This window comes from Trachemys scripta, chromosome 9 (genome assembly GCF_013100865.1).
Source record: "Trachemys scripta elegans isolate TJP31775 chromosome 9, CAS_Tse_1.0, whole genome shotgun sequence".
In the NCBI taxonomy this organism is placed as follows: domain Eukaryota; kingdom Metazoa; phylum Chordata; order Testudines; family Emydidae; genus Trachemys; species Trachemys scripta.
In genome coordinates, this window is record NC_048306.1 from 94,396,759 (window position 1) to 94,414,008 (window position 17,250).

At 42.0% G+C, this 17,250-nt stretch overlaps 1 protein-coding gene across 4 annotated transcripts in view; it reads left to right on the forward strand.

Moving 5' to 3' along the window:
- SOX2 (SRY-box transcription factor 2) overlaps positions 1 to 17,250 on the forward strand; it is a 151,322-nt gene that overhangs the window by 115,942 nt on the left and 18,130 nt on the right. The window lies entirely within an intron of this gene.

Consider the following 17,250-nt stretch of genomic DNA (forward strand, 5'->3'; position numbering starts at 1 on the left):
CACACATCTGAATAAAAGAGAACTTTGAATAAAAACCCAATCGATATCGCAATTCATTTAAAAACGCACTGTGAATCTTAGCCAATTAACAACAATACAATATGGGCACTTTTTGAAGTGCTAACAGCAATATTCGAGGGGGGTAGTTTGAAATGTTGTGCTTTTTTTTTAAATACACACAGAAGGCGAGGTAATACAAGTAAACAAAATACACTAAGCCACATATGAATGCTAAGTGAATTCAGCAACTTTTTCTATATTGACAAATTGCTTAAACTTATCTTTTGGTATATGATGTAAAGATTTAAAAAAAAAAGTCTGATCTCTCTTTGAACGATTCTGGAGATAAACAGATAGATAAGTGTATACCAAAAAAACCCCGTTTTGTATGTAAAGCCAAATGGGTTTATTTTTAAATTACTACTTAGAAGAATGGCATTGACCATTGCTAATTTCCAGTTCAACACATTAAACAATCACATGATTTGTTTCAACTAAAATATTACCCCAGGCTATCATTTATTCTAGCTGAAATGTGCAGTAGTCGTACCGGTATTTTTTTTTTTACTTTGATTACTAGTCATATTTTGATACTCAGTTGCTCAGTGTATTCACTCACCTCTGAATTTGTATGTGCTCTTTAAAGCACACTTGGTGCTCGGTCAAAGAGTGTTATTGTAATGTTTCGCTAACCTTATACAGAGCAGAAATGAACCTCAGGATAAGATTATAGTTTCCCCGGTGATTTTTTTTTCTTTTTACAACATTTTAAGGAAGGGGGGCGAAAATATTTTGCTGAACTGGAGAAGTAGATTAGCAGGGTTTCTTGCCAAGGCTGGGAAGCTGGTATTACAGACTGTCCCCGGGGGAAATAGCTCACATTAACCACTAAATGAATATTTGACAAGGGCTCATTCGGGGGTATTATTACTACAAACGGGTCCCTACTGGACTTTCTAAGGGTCAAAGAGCAATGGTTCAATTAATTATTTAGACTGTTAGTAGATTTGGTTGTAATAGCTGTACTTATTTCTACAACCGACAAATTCTTACAGTAGGAACCCTCGGGAGAATCTTTCCCATCAGCAATGCCTTGCGATTTAAATACACAAATAGGGAAGGTCCGCCAAGTGGGAAAACGGCTGTCTTTTTCCATGACATTTCTTGACAGAAAACATATTTTTCTTTAAGGTGCCCGTTGCTCTTGTCAGAGAACAAGGGCTGCGTATGATCATCACAATGTATCGCATCACAACATTAATATCTCTTTATGTCTAACATGCAAGAAGAGACCTGTATAGCTATCTTTAGAATAGGCTGTAGATCGCTCAGCCATTTAAACACTATATATTATGAAAGAAAGAGGCCCATGGTGATAGGTATGATTAGATACACTTCATTTATTTCACTCCTGATCTAACTCAAATATTAAAATCTAGAGCACGCTGAGCAGCCTAGGAGATTTGCAATGATGTATTCAAAATGCTGCAATTTAGACTGCAGGAAATCCGAGTCCTGTGAATTTTTTAAAGCTGACCCAGCCTTGCCTGACACATTCGTTTCCACATTTTGGTTGCTGTGAGAGATTTTTTTTTTTAAACTTTCATTTGGTATAATTTCTGCCACAAACATGTCCGCAGAAGTAGATACTAAAAAAGGTTGAGCGTGAGATTAGGTGACAATAATATATGTTGAATGAATGAGATAAGCTGCAAGGGGGGAGCGGGAAGCAGTAATTACAAACCCAATTCATTCAGCTTTTCAGGACTTTTGTTGTGGGAGCTCCATTGACGGGTTTCGAGCTGCCAGTTTTCTCACATTAAAAAGAACTGATCAACGCCTCAGGGGGACATGCAATACCGCTTAACTGCATAGTGATGGGGTCCTCATTTAGAGCCATTACAACACGAAAATTAAACAGAGCCTTTGTGTGCACCAGGTTTATTTTTCAATTGCTGACAGTTTATAGCTAACTGCTCAGAGATTGAAGTTTGATTGCGGTTTGATCGCCTGCTAGTTAGCACCACAGATATTTAAGTTTTGGTAATTAAAACCAGCTTTTCTGATGATGCCCGGGGAATTTCAAGAGTTGGTCATATTTTGCTTTTGAGGAACCAAGTCCACTTGACAACGAGGTGCAGCACAGAAGTGAGTTGTTGTTTTCAGCCTTTAAAAAAAATGAAATGCTAGAAATTGCATATTTCTCTGTGGTACAGCGAATCAAAATGCCACGGAAGAAACTAACCCCTTTCCTTTTGATATCGCGCACTGTTAGGTTTGTACCTGAAGAATATTCCTGGCTAATTTCACCTTGTATATTTCATGTGTCGCAGTCTCGCTCTAAATTCACGAGACCAGATGATTATTTTCGCTTGCAGGTGCTGTACGCTTCAAGTAGACAGGGTAGACGTTGCAAAAACCTTTCAGAGTGAATTTTAGCTGTGTGCTTTCCGAATATACCGCAGGTCTGTAGTGTTTTTCAACATACCTTGCGTTTTTATGTGTGTGTTGGGGAGAGACAGCACGCTAAACAATTCATTACAATTTAGAAACATCTATTGATGTTTCCAAATTTCCACATTTATTTGATGTGGGAAGCGTTCTTATATTCTACAGATGTTTTTTTTCTTCTTCCCGGTACATTTAAATCTGCATCGTAAGGGCCTTTTTATGTCCGTGTTTAAAACGAGGAGAGGTTTAAGGTGTGATCACTGTTTGGGGGATAATCGTTCGAGTAAACCATATCTCAAGTGACCCGGTTAGGATTTTATATTAGTGAGTTATCTTGCAGTGCATGAAGTGCGAATGGAAAAAAACAATCGCGAGGTATGGCGTTTCAAATCACTCGCAGTTGGCAGAGCTCTTACAGTTCTTTCCAGCCTTCCTGTTTCTCTCCTCGAATGAAATAAAGTATAAGCGAGGGCAACGTTTTAGATTTGGAGTGATTTCTATTTCTTTTCGAGTTGAAAGGCGATTGTTTGAAAGCTCCTAATCCACCTATTTTAGGGGGTGAATCTTTCCTGGAGCGTCTATTAATAACTAAATACTGCTGAATCGCATTTTCCACCTACCCATGTTAAGGTGTGCGTATAGGATGTATATGCATAACGTGTGTGTGTGTGAGAGAGAGAGATCTCAACCCGTATGTTTGTGTGTTTTTTTCTGTCTTACATATTCGGGCGCGTAGGTCTGTAATTCCCAGCGAGGATGGGGGTATTATTCAAAAACTGCAGCTGGGAGCTGGGGTGAGTTTAGCTGCAGAGTCGGTAGGACCAGTTGCAGCTGACGTCAGTGGCCTAGGCAGGGCCGCTGGTTAGAGACTCCAGGCAAAGCCCAAAGCAAGTGCCCGATACTCAGAGCGTGTCCTGGCAAACCCTGCACACCGAGATCCACATGCCTGCACCAGGTGCCTGCTGGCAACAGCCTGGGAGCTGGCCCGGAGCATCCTTGAATTTACATTCTGCTGAACTAAGTGTGAAGTCTTTTTCCAACGTTATTGGAAATCCATCGTTATACATTCGAGTCGAGTTAACCACCCCGTGCGCTACCTCTTCCCCAGCCGTGCACAACACCCGCTGAAGTTTTTTCCATTCCCTGGTGACCCCTTAAGCAGGGAAGGTGACCCTCCACCCCATCCCAAGGCAGCAGATCCACAGAGTTTGGGATCCCGAACGGTGCTTTTAAAAAACACACGTAACAACAGGGCTTGGCACTGGCAGTCAGGGCTTTCCCCTTCCTCTGGTCTATTTCCGTCTGGTGAGTATTGAAAAGAGCCACACATGTTCTGACTGACTCTCTGATCAGATTGGCCGAACATTTATCAGTTTCTTAAGCTTCACTTCATTAATGCTGCTGACATAATGTGGGCGCCTTTGAATAAATTCTTGATTAATGGCGTCCCACTCGGCATTGGATAGCAAACGACATCTTAACACGTGTTGGAGATAGAAGGCTGATAGGGTTGTCTGGAGGGGGAGACACAAGCGCACGAGATCCTCCAGCTTATGGGCCCGATCCTGAAAACCCTTATTCACGGGAGTGACTATTTTATAGGCGAAGAGTCCCATAGAGTCCAGAAGGGCTGGCCGGGGGACTAAATCCTACTCAAGTGAGTAAGGATTTGTAGGGTCAGGCCCCTGAGCGTGTTAATTTGAAATAGACCTGGTAACGCTTTAAAACCCCACATCGATTCTATGCTATGTAAACTTAGGCCCGATATAACACATGCACAACAAACCTCTGTGCTATATGCTAGACAAACAGTACAGCAAGAAATAGACTCTTCCCTGGGCTATCACCAGCTCCAGTGCTGCTGTTCTGGGCGCCTTTTGCCACGTAAGAAGCTCTTAAACGTGTCCTTTTGGCATTTCTTGAAATGATGGTGCCTTTAAGCTCTTACAAATTGCAAAACTCGCGGAAGACAGAGAAATAATTAATGTATTAAAACAAGCAGCGAATTCCTCAGGAGGGGCCTTATCAACTGCAGCCACACTGGCTTCATCGTCTCCTAGTATGCTAATACCCCCCGTGACGTCACCGGCGCCAGATTGAATGGGAATCAGTTATGAAATTATTAGTTTTAGCTTAAAAAGCAATCTCGCCTTCTCGGAATTCGAGTTTGGGCTTCTGGAAGGTCTATATAAATACAGGAACATAGACAAATTTAGTTCCGACTCTCCAGTCAAATTAAAAGTAAATCAAAAGGCACACATCTTGATTTCAATTTTCAGAAGAAACCAATAAATATTCAGTTGAGGGACTTTTGAAATGACAGTATCTTAATTATTTATAATATAGACATATTAAATCTGAAACAAGACACTCGGATTTTCTCATACCGATAAGGTAGGCCAGAGCTCCTTTTAACTTATTTTTTATTCAGAATTTCAACTAGGGCATATGATACTTCGAAACTGTGGGAAAATACACGTGGCTGTTTGCATTTGCCAGCGATAGATAAAAATGTGTTGGGAGAAAAATATCCCTTTCAGTTTAAAATAAAACGTGTTCTGGGATAAAAAAACACTGGAAATCAGTATACAAAAGGTTGGTGAAGCTATGATATAAGAGGTCTTTGAAATCAGTATTTCTGGTTTGATTTTAAATTGGGTTGAAATAATCAGAATTATCATCAGAGGGTCCTGTGGCACCTTTGAGACTAACAGAAGTATTGGGAGCATAAGCTTTCGTGGGTAAGAACCTCACTTCTTCAGATGCAAGTGAAGAATTATCATGGTTTTTAATCGCTGGAGTCACTGCAATCAGTTGATGCCCAGATTCAGTAGAGTTAAAATACTCGAAGCTAAAATCCTGAGGGTTTTTCTTTCTTTCTTCCAAATGCACTTGGGAAATGGATTTTTAAGAAATGAAAATCACACACCCCAATTTAAGTCTCTGCATGAGAGTTTTTTCCCCTTGCATAACTTTCTTACTGGACAGATGAAATGTTATCGCCCCCAGCTTCTTTATACTTTTATTGACGGTTCAGGTATTAAATAGTTCGCAGTCATTCTTAACACTTGTATGGGGGTAGGGGGGAGGCCAAAGGACTAGATGGGAATATTCTGCACTGTGACAAAACTGTTTGAAATGTTTAGGAACACTTTCATCTGGTTGGGTGGGTTTTTCCTCCCCTCTCAAACCAGGCTGCTTTGCTTCACGAATTATGAATCAATCTGCAACTCTTTCCCTTGGGCGGACTATAAATCACCTGCTTTCTCGATTCACTTTCTGCCGCCTGAGTCTCTGACCCAAAGTTTTAATTTACTTTACGTCCTGGAGTTGTAGTCTGTGCATTCGGGGAGAGAGGAGAAACGTGACGCAGTTGTGCCTAATGCTTAGTCGGGCGATTCCTTTACCTTAAAAAGTTGTAGCTGGCTGAGAAGTGAGTTTTTTTGAGGAATGAAATCCCAAATGAGTGGCAAATATAAAGTATGGTAAGATTTCCCCCCCTGGTCCTGATTGGCAATACTCATTTTGTGTGTGTGTGTGTGTTGGTTTGAAAAGCAGGAAGAAATGTAATGAATTGAGTGCTGTCAGAGATGTCTTCTATGTTGATGTGGTGAATGGCAGCAGCTCCCTGATCCCGTGCAGGTGCAGTAGTGCTGGGGGGAGAAGAGGGGGGGGGGCTCTCTGTTCAGTGGAAAAAGCACATTCCCTACAATAGACCACACACTGCCAGCCAGCATGGCATCAGCTCACACTTTCATACTCTCCCCCCCACCCCCCAACCCTTTCCACAGTCCTGAGTTCACAAAGTGGCTATACAGTAGCGCTAGTTAGGTTCTCTTGTAATGAACATTTGTGACTCCGGACCAACATTTGAATCTGCTGGGCTCTCTAGGCAGGCAGATATGTTTTAATCACAGGTTGAAAACGGGTCCCCTTTTATTGCAAGACAGAGCATCAAACTCGATTAAGCAAACGCGGTTTCCAAGTGCTTCTAATAGGGAAAGATTTTTTAAAAAATAATAATAAAAAGAGAGGGGGGAGAGGGGAAGAGACACCCTTCTAAATGGATGAGATGGTCTAATCCTATACAGCAACTCCTATTAATCCCGTTTAGAGATAACCTGTCTCCTATTTTGGTTTAATAAATTATCTTTATGCAAGGATAAAAAAGTTTCCCCTCGTACTAACCCGGCACGGACTGGGTTTTTCCTGGCTTGTTTCTGTCTTTTTGGACAATCTGCTTATAAGAAGCTAGATGGTTACATTTGGTTACTCAAATACTACGCCGAATAATGCAACGAATAAGAGCTAACTCTGCAGCAAGCGGTTCTGATCGCTTTTGTTCCCTCTCCTATTACATATGATATTAGCCCTCCGATCGGGGGGGAAGTCAATGAGACGGTATTTTCATAGCATCCCTGGGAACTCAGTTTCTTCGTTCGTGTTGCTGGTTTCTTTTGCGCCGCTCCTGCAAGAAGTAGATTAGACCCTTTTGGATATACTTGCTGATGCATTGCGCTGAGGAAAATTGCTCTGTGTTTGCTTGTAAAAAAACCATGTCACTGTAAAACTTTTTTTTTTTTTAAATCGTGGTAACAAATAGCATCTGCTTCTGGAGCACTTTGCAAAGCCATTCTTTGGCTGAATACTGTTAAACAGGGGATTTGACAGCTAACCAGATATTACTGAGTTCTAAGTAAGCCAGTTTTTTCTTCTGCCTCCCTCCCTCCCCTCCACCCCCAAACTGATAACAAAACGTGTTTGCAATAAATTGCATGGGGGGAGGGGAAAGATCAGATTCTAATAAGTGACTTATTTGTTTTCAGGGGTCAAATCTTGTCATCCTTATCACGGGGAATAGATCTTGTGTACATGTATAAGGAAAGGTAGTATAGATTTTTTAAAAACAGATTACTGATCGTATCGCAGGGTGGATTTTTGTTTTGTTGGTCCCCGACTGCTCCCCGAAACACCCGCTAATGTATGCTTTATTTACCGCCAACTAGTTGAAGCTCTTTAGACCATCAACTTTACCCAACCGTGGCTGTTAAAAAATGGTCGATTTGCGTTAGGGCGCCATTATTTTTGCGGATTAGGTCTGCGTCTGGTGTCAAATACAATCTGCGACAAGGACGTGCAAACTACTGCTGCTCCAAGATCCAGGCTTCCCGTCTATAGTTTTCCACTTTCTTTCCCCCTAGTGCTACTTGATAGCCTTTGTGTCCTATTGATACACACCCATAATTAATCCTTCTTATTAATGCTTACATTCTGTACCCATGGGGCAAGTCAAACCTATTTAGATTACCTTGGTTGGTTGCACAAATTTAAGTGGGGGAACGAGTTATAAACCTAATAACGGCCTTAATAAAAATAATTATTTGATTATGGAAGAGTAAATTTACTCGAGTGCAAGGATGGGCGTCTGGATTTACATTTCGGTTGTATTTGGGCTCATGGTTGGTTTGAAAACAAAGGTCTTTTAAAGTCATTGCAGTTCTTAAAAAAACCCAGAGAGCCAGACTGCACACAAACCATGGTCGAATACGTCCCTTTGATATTACTTAGGAGGATGAATTAATTCATAAAACAGTTGTAAACTGGAAATCAATATGAGATTTGGGTGCCTTTGAATTAATTGGAAACAATCAACACAGGAGACCATTCATCACACACGTTGGTCCCTCTCTGGCTTTTTGTTATTTTTAGTCTGAAGCTTCTGCACATCTTTCAAGTGCATTTTTGCCGATGGTTTTACAAGTAAAAGTGAGGAGGCAACAGTAACACTCGCATTGTCCCCCCTATACTTTTAACGCTAGCATATTGTTTGATTACTAATTCGAGTTAATATGATCTTTATGGCAACATAACAGTGGATAATTGGCCCTTTTTCTGAACAACAATGTAAATCACAATCGCTTTATTATTTAATAACGTCAAACGCTTCGTTGGATTGGCCCCGACAGAGAAGACCTTTTCTTTCTAGGCAGTGTTGTTGAGAAAGAACAATGCAGATCTAATTGTGGAGATTTCAGAAGTTGGCTCCTGTAAATGAACAGCTTAGATATGGAAGTTCCAGCAGATGTCTGCACTTTTCCCTGTGACAAACCTTATAACCCCCTCCCTTCCCCCAGCTCCCCACCCCCCCCAGACTTATTAAGGATTTTTTGTTCTCACATCCTAGCAACAACCTAAATCTTCCAGAAGTAAATACACCCCTTTCCCTTGGTTGCTATACAGCACTTTATATGGCAGATTTAACAGGGAAGTATAAGCCCGCACATCAGATCAGTGCCTGGCTCAAGACGCTATAATTCTGCTCCGGTTATCAGTGTTTTCTCTCCTGCCAGCCTTGGGTGGGTTTGGGGTTTTGTTTAATATCACCTTGTTTATCCATAAGGAAACGTGCACCCCGGCCTCTGGGAAGATTTGTTTTGTAACAGTTTGGAGAGTTTGCAAGTTCCACATGACACTATTTTGTAAATGTCAGGAAAACTGCCAGGATGCCCGTTCTGTCTCTAGCTGCGGTAGAGAGGCCGGCAGTGTGTAGCCCTGTCTGTGTTCATTTCTGTTACCTGTTACGTTTCTGGTGACGGGCCGAGTGCCAGTGTTTGATTTTTCTTACCCTCGCTTCGTTTGTGCAAAAGTTACAGGCTCCTCAAAGACGCGATATTAAAATGCCTAAATCAGTAACCCAGTCACCCAAAGGCAATACATATAAACCAGGAAACTTGGTTCCCACCCTTAAAGTGGTCACTGCAAGTACACAGCAGGGGCTGGTTTTGAAACCCCTAATTCGGCTGAGTCCTGCATGGAACAAGATGGGTCCCAATTCCCTTTCCAGGACAAGTAGATGTAAAAAAGGGGGGTCCTTTTGCGCGCTGCGTGGAGAGATGCACAGCACCATCTTATAGTGGCATGAGGATGGCTTCTCTTCCCATGCCGACCTCATGCTCCCCTCCACTTGCTGTAGGTTACTGTTGTTAAGCCGCATATCCAACGCTTTTCTGTGTGTGTTTCTTTGTGCTTGGCACGACTACCTGTTTGGGAACAGCTCATCGGGGGTGACAGATCGCCCCCCCCCCCGAAATGTAATTCCACCGAAAATAGTTTATTTGGAAAACTTTCCCCCAACAGGAGTTGGCAATCCTCTGCCTAGTCCTGTTCGTTCATCCCAAGCTTTAAACAATGCGAGCTTTGATGCCCTATTGAGTTCAGTCAGCAGGAGATTAAGGGTGATGTATAGCATTCTTCTTCGCAGTGCACCACATCCCAGGGTGGAAGGAGAGGGAGCAAAGACCCAGAGTCCAGAATATTTTGCCTCCTTTTGTTTGCAAATTTTGACATAACAAGCGATCAGAATAACTGCAGCGAAATCCTCTTACGTATCAAGACAGTAAGCTCGCTTTTTTAAATTTCAGCACCACACGTTTACCACTCACTCGACGTACCTAGGGGAGCTGTCACCTGCTCATTGTAGGAAGGGTTCCCAAACAGTCTTTGGTACCACCGCATTTTGTTTTTGTTTTTTTCCAACAAACTACCAGCTTGTAAGCAAAACCAAGCCAGCCACACCAATCGGCGTGCTGGATACGTTTCAAATAAATCGTCACAGTTAACTAAAGTGCTATTCTTCCTCACGCTTGCCACCAGATTTCCCCACAAAAATCCACTCAGTTTAAAGTATCAAAAAGACAGGAAACAAACAAACGAAGATAGAAGCACTCGGACTCCCTAGAACCAAAGTTCAGATGCACCCTGCGTTCTAACGCTCAGTTAACACGATTCACGATGCACTTGGAATGTTGTCTCTTTTTTTGCTAACGTGTTAATCACCTTCCCTGGTTTGTTTGTTTGTTTTGTTTCGCAACTCTGCTTTCCTCAGTTGACATAAACTGGGGGGAAATGCTGCTAATTTTGGATTAGGTCTAGAAAATGGGAGCTGAATGCAGAGTTTAAAATTAAAAATAGACTTGCGGAGCCAAGTGCGGTTTGCTCTGTTTTTGTTTTTGAATGTGTACTGACTGAGTCCCTTTTGCTCTCCAGATAACTTGTAAACAGCCATGAGGTCCCTGCTAGCGTGCAAATGGTTAATAGCCCAGTAACCACTGCGGCACTGCTAAAACTAATGATCACTTACCAAGATACAAACAAGACTAAATACTCATTGAAATCTAAAATCCCCCCCCCCTTTTTTTGTGTGGCTGTAGTGGGTGCTCTGTGCATTTGGTTTATTTCATACTTCGATGATCCAGGGCTGGGGGGTAGCGGAGGGGGACTCCTGACTGCCACTCCCTCTCCATAATGAGCTAATTTCCATATTTGCGCCTCCCGCAACTGTGAGAAAATCCGGCCGGACATTTAACGTTCCGATACGTCCTCTGCTGCCTTGTCTCCTCGGTTACACCGGGTGCCCGAGTGCGGAGAGCAGAGAGCCGATCTACTGATAGATTCTGTTGCATTAAACCGCGAACAAATGTGCGTGTCTTAGCATCTAGCAGGCTCTTGTCGTTTTTATTGTTCCTATAGCCATTATTTCCCACGCACTTTTCACTCTCTCACACACACAGTTTTTTTCACTGTGATTTGTCTTTTATCATTTACCATCTCTCCCTTTCCCAGTTTCTCCAGAGTCAAGGTGCAGCTCGACGTAAAGCAAAGCAAGTGGAAAGACAACAACGCCCCACACTAGCCAAAGTGAGCCAGGAGCGTCTGCAAATCAGAAAGGGAATCGATTTGCTATACAGTACTGTTAGAGTCAGACGCATATGTTCCTGGCCAGGAGACGTTAAAGTCCTGCAGTAAATACCCCTATTTACAAGAGTCCTGCAGGATGCCTGCGAGTGCCTTCGAGGGGGAGGTTTTTTTTTAACGTACTTATCAATAACAAGACGTATAAATATCAAAGTGAAGTAGCCCGAGTAAGTCTTTCTAGAAGCAAGGAGGAAGCTTAAGCAGCTTTCTCTAATGGTGATTTGTAGCTCTGTAAGGGGCACGGATAGCAAATACCCTGCAGGTGCATGTTGTAACACTGCCATCCGGACTTTAATGTAGATTACTCTCCAACTCGTTTGATCGGCCCTTTGAAACCCTTCACAATTGCCTGTGACGAACCGCCAGTCTCAGGTTTTTTTCTTTGAATAATGCCTTAAGGGTAAGTCCTCGGGGCTTTTAAAGATCTCCAGTACATTAAAAAAAAAAAATCTAGAGCTTGGGCATATGTCTGTCAACTGGGAGCTGTTAACATCTATTAAACTATTGATCATCTAATACTCACCAATTCTACTCAGGGGAAAAATCTTTAATACGTAGGGGGGGAGGGTTCCTAAGGAACTCTTAGTATTTATATTGTTTTCGGGGGGAACGTTAATATTTCAATAGAGATCCCCCCCCCCCATATGTAATATACCTTGTGGATGGCTGTACTCGCTGGGGTATACCGTACTTATGGACTCTATCGTGTGTCAGTGTAGGTATGAGCTCTGTGGGTGAGTAATATAGGTATGTATGACTGACATTCACAAATCCTGAAGTCCTTACTCATGCAAAACTCCCACTGAATTTAGGATAAGCCGTGAGTGGAAGTCCGGTGTGCTGGGTGAATGTATGAATAAACGAGGCATTCGAAGTATTGTGCAGAATGAAACACAACTATAGACTGTCTATAAATACAAACCTAGACTATGTCTCTACCCGGTGCACTGTATATCGCCATGATGTACAAGTATTTTATTGTGGTGTTTGGCTTTCATGACCTCCCCCAGATAGCAGGAATGCTGAAAGAAATTGAGAGAACCGCAGAAATCCGGCAGGTATTTCCACTCCCCACCTCAGAAAAAGCGACTCTTTTAATATTTACTTAATACTATTAACAACTTTCCAATAATTACTGAACTCGCGGCACTTCAACGGGCACAAGCGGCGCTTTGTTTCTATAAAATAAACTTGGAGGTTCAATCCCTCCCTATCAAACCGGGGATTTGAATTAAAGGCCCATTTGGGACACTTGAGACGACAAAGGGTTACACATAAATAAATGCCACATTTGCCTATTGCAAAAGTTTTCTCTGCCCTTTCTCAGTCACAACAGGGGAGGAAAAAGCCCTCGTTTATCGGGTAGGAGCAGCCCCTCCAGAATGTGCCCTTAGCTTTGGCCGGCAGAAGAGGGGCTTTTCTCTCAACAGCAGCCCCCTTTGTTCTCCAGATCTCTTTCCCAATTTCAAGCTTCACTTGCGCATCCCAAGTTTGTTTGTTAATGACGCTATTACCATCTGGCTCGTCCTACTTTCCAAAAGATATAAATCTCCCCAGTTTCACTGCCCACATTACCGTCTAAGTGCCACCATAGCCAGAAGAAAAATATGCTTTCAAGGTTGCAAATTCTCTTGCACGGAATAATGCCCTGGCCCTGCTCGTCTCCTCCGTATTTATAGGTTACGTACATTGATGTGCAAGATTCTGATGGGGAAACTGAGGGCTGCGTTTGATGGAATGTCTCCAAATGGAATTCACCTTACAGCTATATTTGGAGGGGGGGAATTAGGAATTGATTTACGTTTTCCTCCATAAACTTAAATGAACCGCTCTTTCTCTCCCCCCTCCTCCCCCCAAGCCAACCTTTAGCAAAGAGTCTGAATATATCTTGCCACTTTGAAACCGTTATCTTCGGTAAGGAGATGGACACGAATCTATGCGCTCAGGAGGCGAAAAGTGCTGCCTTTAGTAGATTCCTGGGGTCAACTTGCCCAGCATGGACCCTGTCTCCTTGTTATATGTGTATTTGTGTGTGTGCCCGCGCGCTTCCTTCTAACAGGCGTTGTACAGTGAGAAGGAAAGTTTAGTGCAAAGCGATTGCAGATTTGTATGCTTTTTAAGCATAAAGGGCGGGGGAGTGGGGTGGGCTGGGTTGGTTTGTGTATAGGCTCCACAATGAGTCTATTTATTCGCTGCATCCAGCCTGGACAGAGTGAATAGGAAAGCGAGAGAAACTCAGCCTTCCAAACGCGTGGGCTTTGTGGCGCATAGTCCCCACTGGCAGATTTCAACTGCTAATTTCCCATGCTGTGGGGATCTCCTGCAAAGAGACACATACATGCCCATCATCTCTGTCTTCCCCAAGTCTTTCCCATCTGTCCCCCGCCAGTATGTAAACTCTGATACTATTAAGTTAAACCGAAGGAGAAGTTTAACCCCGTATCATTGCTTTGCTTGATGGCTGGCAAGAGTTTGCGGGGAAACCTCCTATTTAAAATTAAAAATCTTGTCAAATAACGGAGAAGCAGCTCTTTTAATACGTGAAAGAACCCCAAGGATTTTTCGAGTGATCTAATTGTTATAAATAATTACGGATGAAAAGAAAACTCACTTATTATGCACTTCTAATAGTGTGACTGCATTAGAGAGAAAAAGGGCCAAAACAGTGATTAATTAATATCACACTGGTGTAGCTGTTTTCTAGCAAAAGGCCTCCTTCCCTCCCCTCCCTTGCCGAAGCAGAGAGTTTATCTGTCCTGCTGGAGTCATGCTTAGCCAGTAAGGGATCTTGTTTATAAATTTATATGACGACCTTTTCTTTGTGAACGCTCTAAAGTTGATATGGACAAATTGCAGAGGTATACAATTTAAGTAGATGCACTTTTAATCACCGATCATTAAAATGGTTATGTTAAATATACTCAATTACATGCATGACTTCACCCTAACAGTACTTTCTATTCTCCCAGCTGCTCACGTATTCCTTAACTATCGTCCGCAGAAGAAACTCGATTATGCTGAATCCATACATTTCTATGGATTTCATCAGCCTAATTAATGCTTCAGTGTGGTCCATGTGTCTGAATGGGTCCCTTTGCTATTACTTTGGTAAGGAGGCAGTGTTGGAATGCAGAGGGTCTTTCTTTCAGATATACCCAGGGGGGTCACTCTAGGACTCTAATGGCAAAGGTAGCAAGTGTTAAATAGCAGGGGAAAAGAAACCAACGGTGAGGTGCCTGCTAAAGGAACATTGATACTGTAGGTATGACCAACAGGTCAGTGATGATCATTAAAACGGTTAAAGAAGAGAAGGGAAATGGAAGGCATCCACAAACTGTAGTGCGCTTCGTGAACACCAAACAAATCAGTTCACGTCCTGATCCTGATGCAAAATGAAAGCTGAAAACAGATTTTTAAACCTGCTGGTTCAATCAGGGCAGTACCATTGGGGAGCACGATTTTAAAAGAGATTTTCGAATGGCTTCTCTTTTCTTTTAATTCGATCCGAGTCGAAATGTTCTATTTCAGGGAGGCAGCTAGTCTGAGAACCAAACGTTGCCAAAACTGCCGTGTGCTGTGTAATGTTGAAGTTGGAGTATATTCGATACCATGCCAGGGCAGTAAATGTGCCACTACTAAATCGGTGTGTATTTTCTAAGACTAGTGTGATAAAGTAATATGGAGACATGTCTCTGTTAGTTAGGAGTGGATTTTCACTTCTTCTCCCGCAGAGGAAGCTATTTTTAAAAGTTGGATTTATTAGAGTTTCTAATCTGCACAAAAAGTCAACGACAGCTTTTAAGACACTCTTTGCATTTTAGCGTCTGCTTCCTACCTGTGCGAGTTAACTATTACCTGGCTGGTGCTAGATATACATTGCTCAAAATTAGATATTCTTGACCATGAAAGACATCGATAATTTTTGGTCACCTGCACAGACACCTGTTGTGTAGAAGACCTCCCTGTAAGACTTTCTGATCGGATCCTCGCGATGGGGTGGGGGGAAAACAAAGATAATTTCTCACTACTTAGTGAATTACCAACCAATAGGCTGATGAAACAAGAACCTTTCCCCCCATTCTTCCTAAATCCTCCCATATTGTACACGGCAGATCATCGTCCTAACTTTGTATTAGTGCCTCGCTGTAGTCTTTATCCTTGCAGTAAAGATTTCAGATCTATAACCAAATTATAACGTAGGAACTTTATGCTTGTCATGCTAATTTAATGACTTTTATAGTAAGTGTATACTTTCTGTCTTTTGAAATTAGCTCTTCAAAACGCTTTGTGTAATGACAGACACTAGACATAAGAGACAAATGCACAAGCAGTGGTGGGATAATAATCCGGCAAACACACTGTGCCATTTCACAGTAAAATGGAGAACCAAGTACATTACATCTCAGGATAGATGTGTATCCCTGTCCGGTTTAATTGTTCAAACGCCCCAGATCCAGATTGACCCGGAAATAGGAAATTATCAAAAGAATGGTCAAATCTACCGGGAAAGGATTTTTTTAAAAAATATATGGTATTTCATAAAAACAAATAATCGAATGCTTTCTGGGGGTTGGTTATTTTTGATCCAGTTCATACAATAGTAATTTAAATTGGTTGGAGCAGTTGTGCAGTTATTTCATATAAGCATTGACTTGTTCCATTTCCAATGATATAACTATACATGCGTGTCTGTATGACCCTTGGCATGTGTATATATGTCTCCGTATAGGCAGATAGATGGGTCCCTGTGAGCATTTGTGTTGCTCCTTTATTGTGAGTTGTCCAGAATTCTGTCCAAGAGATGATCTTGATAACAAAGATAAACCAGAGCTATAGGTGTATTGCAATCTAGGGAACTCACTCATTGCCTATAATTGTAAATAAGGTAAGTTCACACGACGATCGAGTAACGAGAGAACAAGAGGCCTATTTTAATCAGGTGGTTATCTCTCCTTGATGGAGATCAGAGCTCCATCACTCCTGGCCTTCTCATTGTGTCCCCCCTGCTGGAAATGACAGCTCCTTCAGAAATGAGCAATGTGGTCCCTGGATGGGATTTCACCTCTTTTGCACTACACATGTACCAATTGTCATTTTACTGCTACAGCGAATCCTCTAAATTATATAAGTGTATAAACTCGGCCTCATTAAATCCCCTTTTTGGACAGCTCGAGGGTTGGAGAGTGTATTACTGTGAGCCAGAGGAGACTTAAATTATATCCAAATGGGGATTGAAACATAGTGGTACTTAAGCACACTCCTTGTCTCAGCAACAGTGGTCTGATTTTTTCCCTCTAGGGTGTTATAATATTACAAACGCAAGTTTCCTCGTGTCAGATCAAACGATCTGAATCCTATTTCTTGATTCAGCCTCCAGGCTCCATTGTGGTGGGGACAAACATAAAATAAAGATACGATCAAATACTGTGGCCTGACCAAAGAGAAGTTTATCGCTCCTCTGAGAGAGCTTCCTAATATGAAGTTCAAACCTTTTATATCTGAACACACTGTGTGAGTTACTTTCTTGGGTACATCTATGTGTGTATAGACAGAGATAAGTGTTGGTGTGTGTATAGGCAGTGAACTATGGACAACAATTAGCCAATAGTATAGAACGTTCAATTCCTACACTTCCTTTCCTCAACCAAATAGCCAATTAAAAATCTCATCTTCAGTGGGAAAATCTTTGCCTGCAAAGGTCTGCTTCTTTCATAAATTTATCTTCAAACCTTTGTGCTGTTCCATATTGAGATACAAGGAGATATGGCCGGTGAACATTGAGCGTTAACTCTGAATTACATGGATCTTTTGCCGCAGGCTAACCAGATCATTATTTCCGAGAGCAACCTTTCACCGGTTCTGAAATATTCTCTAGTTGCTCTATAATCTAGCACGTCACGATTCTCTGTCTGTGTCATATTAAAATACACTGATATGCATGGTCGAATTAACATGTTCTCCCTACTAATGACACCAACAACTGTGTGATGACAAGGGCGCAGAAGGTTATGCGTTATATGAGAATATGCTACAGAGCAGCAGCTC